Genomic DNA, 5,879 nt, shown 5'->3' with positions numbered 1-5,879 from the left:
ATTGTGTTAAATATCTTTGTAAGTCTGTCTTTGTGTGTATGTGCGAGTGTGTGTGCAGGACAATCATGGGTTTGTACTGTGCAAATAGATGTATTGTTAAGTAGCCTCATTGGTTTGGTAAGTGATTGCAATTAAATTGTGTTGCAGGGCCCCCCTCTGACACAGCTGCCCTGTGTGTGCTAGAATTTGGTTAAAGGATGGAGGCTTTGCAAAGACAGAAGGCAGCGAGAGAAAATGTGAAAAAAAGGATCACTCAATGCACTCAACAATGCACTGGCAGCCCATACAAACATAAAAAGGGAGAGGAAGAAAGAGAGAGCGCAAGAGAGAAAATTGAGCTTAACAGCCTGATTCTTAACTATTATTTATCCATTATGGGGGGAATGGAGCCGGGGCGCTGTGCGGGAGAGGATTAGAGAAGATTTGTGGGCTTTACAAGGCCCTGTCCTCCCATCCGCATCGCTCCAGCTCCCAGGGGCTCCGCAGCCAGCGCCGGCTCAGCTTGTCTGATCATTTATCCATAATTAGAAAATTAATATTTTAGATGGCGCTATGATGAACCCATTATGGTGATGGGCCCCGATATCAATTATAACTTCAATTTCAATTTCACTTACAGCCACGGCAGCAAAATGGCTCCGGGTGGCGGAGTCGAGTGATGGGCTCGGTGCCACGGAGCATGACGAATACAGATCACTGCACATTAGGATGAGCAATTATTTGAACATGTATAAAAACTATTTACAAGCAATGTAATTGACCAGGGTCAGGGGGAGATGCAGGAAAATGGACAGCTTGACAAATTTTTGTTCCTACCAACAGGAAAAAAGGATTTATTAATTTCTTTGAGGCTGTAATTGAATTTTTGAGAGGGGTTTCTTGTTAAGTCTCTCCTCTGGTCCAGGGCTCATCTCCTGCTATGACCTTACATACATCTAACACCAAAGACTGTCTACTACCCCTGTCCCCATCAACACACACATACACACCCGGATAGTCTTCACATAGAGGCGAGGGGGGGCAGAAACACCTAAAAAAAAAAAAGCAAGGTGAAAGGGAATTGTAGTACAGGGAGGAAGAAAGGGAGAAGAGAATAAAAGAGAAAGATGTGTAATCTTCCATGTTGTCTCAAATATGTGAATCCACAGTCCTTTTTAATTGAATGTGCTGTAGCTGACATCTGAATGGAAAATGAATATAAACTAAATCGTAATTTTACAAATTAATTAATAATAAGAATGGAAAAAATACATTTTATCTGTTTATTTTTCTTTTGTTTCATCATTTTTGTCCCATATAAGACAAAAAGACTAATTAGTTAGCTGGAAATAAAATATTTGTGTTGTATGTATAATCTTTAGCCTATCAGTAAACATAGTAATGATTATTTCTGATAAACTATTCATTTGAAATACATAATTCAATTGTTTTTATGAATTATCGATTATCTTGTCAACAATTTAAATAGATAGATAAAGCATTTATCCATCACCTTATATTATAATGGTACAAATGTATATATTCTATATATTATGTCATATATTTTATGTGTTTTATGTGTACGGATATTTGTGTGTGTTCCAGCCAGCACTCCTTGTAATGTTGTAGCATAAAGCGAAATTATAATCCATCATTCAGCCCCATCCGACCATAGCAGAGAGGGGATATTACTATCTCACCACTGCTCCAACAAGGTTAGATGAATCCCCGTAACAGCCCTAATCATACACACACTTCATCACCGAGGCTAAACCACTGCACGTTAATTATGTAGACATCACTCAAAATACACTGCTACACTGGGCTCTGTGCTGCAGAGAGCTCATTTGTCAGCTGTGTGTGTCTCTGGCACAGAAAACAAAAGGTCAACCGGGTGGACATGATTTCAGATAGCCTGCTTGTTCCTTTAGCGGTCCTTTAGGCAATTTGTTTTGTTTCCTGCCTCTGAAGGAGACAGTGTTTTACATAGGTAACAAACTCATGGGCATTTTGGAGCTGTATATTTACCCCCAAGAATTTTATGTTAGTATTTTTATTTTCATATTTTTCATTCCTGTTGACAATAGCCTTGCTCATTTACATTCCTTCAAATTGGGTGTTATAACTAAGTTAATTTTTTCTCTAGAAAGTCAAATTTCTTCTGTAAAACATTAATAAATGATTATTTCTTATATTATTTTTTGTGTTTATTTCACATAGGGCCTCTAGAGCAGAACAGACCAAACAATTGTTAACTACTAATCCAACCAACATACGTTATTTTCATACCCTGTCTCTAGGTCCCGACCCAGACTTTGAACCCCCCTTTTTGCCCTATAGGCTTGGCCCATGTATGCCTGCTCAACGCCTTGTTTTCTTCATGTCAGTTTAATTGTTCACTGTCAGGGGCAGAGCAGCGGATAACAAGCTTAGTAAATGATGTCTGCTGTTGCTACACATTGATTAATATTTTACATGTTATTATCCTCTGTCCATTACCACAGCAAATTAAACTATAAATCACCCCCTCTGCTGGTGTCACCGGATCATAAATTGTCTCTCCCCTAGCTGCACGCTGCGCCATGCCATGCCGTGCAAGGTCTTCTCTTTGGTGAGACAACAAAGTGGGGAAAGTGCCTGTGTTCTTTAGCCTGAGTTATGGACTAGTCACGGTCACCATATACATCAGAGCCATGAAAAATGAGGAGTTTGTTCTGCTATAAAACATAAAGAAAAGCAAGCACCGTTGTGTTAAAAGTTTGTACCTGCGAGAGTCATAAGTAGTTATATTAAAGTAGGAAACATGCATAGGTGGAGGTTTAAAGATTATTTAAGCTTTTAGATATTTTACAACATATATAAAACTCAAAGCAGCATTGGTTCTTGTTTCATATCTTTTGAAATATACGAATTAAATGTGTTGATTATTCATAATTTAATGCTGTAATTTAAATGCAATTCATACAAAAATGTACAGTCAAATTTTAGTCAAATTTATTCCCAATACGTTACAGCTCCATTTGCATTTGGTTTGTAGTACCAGTCTGCTAAAGCCGCTACAGATAAACACCATTTTGCTTCAGACAGAGATGCTGCTGCTGGTGTTAAATGGAAATTCAGATGGAGCTGTAGATAAATATTTTTTCCCTGACTGTTTAGACCCATTTTTCCCTGGATATCATCTAAGATATCAGATGACCTTTCCTGTCTTGTCATTTTTTTTCTCATTTTCCCCACGCCGGTGGGAGAGATGCAAAGGTGCTTTACCAGCAGCTGAAAATCAATTTATACAGTCCCGCGTTGCATGTAGGGAGAGATGGGACAGAGCGGGCCTGATATAATGACACGGCCAATTGCATTGTGTTGGGCTGCGGGGGTCAAGTGGGGTCTCAGTGTGCCACGGATGCAGGCTTTGTTCGTACGAGGGGCATTAGGCAGGAATTACACAGCGGGGTCAAATGACCCAAACCCGAGGAGGGAGCCAGCACCTTGGGCCCCCCAGCCCCCTCATCATCAGGCTGGGGAGATGAGAGTGACACGGGATGACACTCCAGGAGGAGGGGGGTGGAGAAACACTCCCACTAAACACTTCACCTACTGATAGGTGCCGTTGACCCTTCCTAAATCTCATCATCGTCGTCCCAACGCAGGGGGAGATGGCGTGGGATTTTCTCTGACATCCCCTTCTATACCTCTTTCCCCCTTCAAATCTGGACTCCCAGCCTCGCTCTCTGTCTCTCTTTTACAGGCTCACTCATTTGTATACAGACGCATACGCCTCGATTTATTTATCTATCTGTCTGGCGGATGGAGCGGATGTCCCCTGCTGAAGATGGCAATACTCACAGACTGATCCCCCCTAAGCCTGCTTAGCATCTCCCAGCAGATACAGTCCCTCTGCGTCTTTCAATGATTTATCAATTTACAATGTTTGTTAAGATAGCTTTGCTGTGGCGTCCCAGTGGCTCAACAGCTGAAAGCGCATCACATGTTCCGGAGGCGTTTGGAGTCAAACACTACTGATGGCTTGACGTACGTCATTCACTCTGTGTCTCATCTGTCCTGTCATTCGCCCATATTTTGTCTAAAACACAGATAATGTTGTAATGTATGATTGATATATAATATAATCATGTTTTGATATACAGTGTGCTGTTGGCTCTGATGGTGGTTAAAGCCCAGGATGTGAGAATTGCCAGAGGGCCCTGACCCTCCGACAGTCCAATGGAGTGCATAGATCTGAGGTTAAGTCATCTGACCCGGCTGGCTGGTCAGCCGCCTGCTTTTCCCCATAATTACTGCTCAGACAACCCAACTTTTTCCCTTTCCTGCTCTTAAATCAACCCCAATCCATCCCTCAGGCCCACCATACCCTCTCTGTCACTGGGTACTGACATAAACTCTACATATTGGTCTTCCAGAGTCCATCTGTCAGATTCGGTTTTATTCATCAAATATATGTAAACACATTTGTCACAGGTTTTGGTAGGGACTTTTTCAAAACACTCTAGAAAACATCTAAATCTTCCTGTCGTAGTCTTGATGTACAACAGCAACTTTATGTTTAAAACATTAAATATATAATACAGAAGCGCAGAGATATTTATAAAGAACACAGAAAACATCCAAGAATAGCTGTCTATGTGCTGTCACAGTGGTGTTCAATGTAGATGCTTTACGCAGATTTGTTATGTTTTTGTCGTTTTGGTTATATTAAATAGAGGAGAGAAAAAAAAGAAATTTGTGAAATGAAGGAAAAAGATTGGTGGTAAAAACATGACAAATGCTCAGAGTCAAATTTGAACTTCTGAGTTAACGAGTGTGTGTGTTCAAGACAGACAACACTGTCAACTGTCAATGAACCCAACTTATGCATTCAAGCCAGAGCAATCCAAATCCAAACAGCTTGTTCTCTCTCACCGGTTTATTTCGACATCAGACATGCATATGTAACTACTGCTGCCTGCCGGATCTAAAGTGGATGCAAAGCAACCTGGGTAGAGAGGATCAACTAAAAGAGCCAGACAGAGAGAAAGAAATAAACAGACCAAGAGAAAATAAGAACACACAGCAGAAGAGGAAGAGCCAAACATAGAGAGAAAGCTAAGGAGAAAGAAATCAAGTGAAAGAGAGAAACAGCAGAATGGCTGCTGTCAGCGGAGGCCCACCACAGTGAAACACTAACTGTAGCGACAGGCTGATGAGTCAGTGTCTGTTTAAATGGCAGCTTGTCAGGCCTCCAGCTCTGAGGTGGGCTGCCGACCTGTCAGGGCCCTCGCCACATTAACCAGCTGACCCTATCATCCTTAACATTGCTCCGCCACCGAGCCGCCTGTCACTAACTCTGCCATTTGGCTTTCCAGAGATCTGCCAGAGAGGGCAGGCACAGCCACCTCTTAGTGTTGTTTATTGATTTCTGACCCGCCGCTTAATAGTTTTCCCAGTCCCCCTGAATGGCTTTTGTAAGCAATAGGGTTTGTACATCTCACAGATCAATACCTTTTATATTTACAATAAAATTGAAACGGCTTCTTGGTGGGTCTCGCAGCACCTCGGCATTTGTCATCCTTCTGCAAGGGAAAACTATGTCATTATCTGAATTAAAACATTTATTTCTGATTAAGAGAGTGTCCTATCTCATTAATTTTCCCCTTTCCAATAGAAGGGGAATGGAATCCTATTGATTTTTGTACTTTTTACACGTCTCCACTACTGGGAAGATAATTGAGAAGTTAGCCAGAATAAATGAAGTTTCTAGTCTTGTAGGGCAGCCAATACCTTGGATATCTGAGGTGTTTTTGTGGGAGCAGGCCTTTAATTTTGTGCCAGAAGAAGACAGGGGGACTGAACAAATTGGATTAAGGCTGGGAATGGGGGGGCTGGGGGTCTGAGGAGGTGGT

Source organism: Morone saxatilis, unplaced genomic scaffold (genome assembly GCF_004916995.1).
Source record: "Morone saxatilis isolate NCDOM2014 unplaced genomic scaffold, NCSU_SB_2.0 Contig12, whole genome shotgun sequence".
Classification (NCBI taxonomy): domain Eukaryota; kingdom Metazoa; phylum Chordata; class Actinopteri; family Moronidae; genus Morone; species Morone saxatilis.
This window is presented reverse-complemented; position numbering follows the sequence as displayed.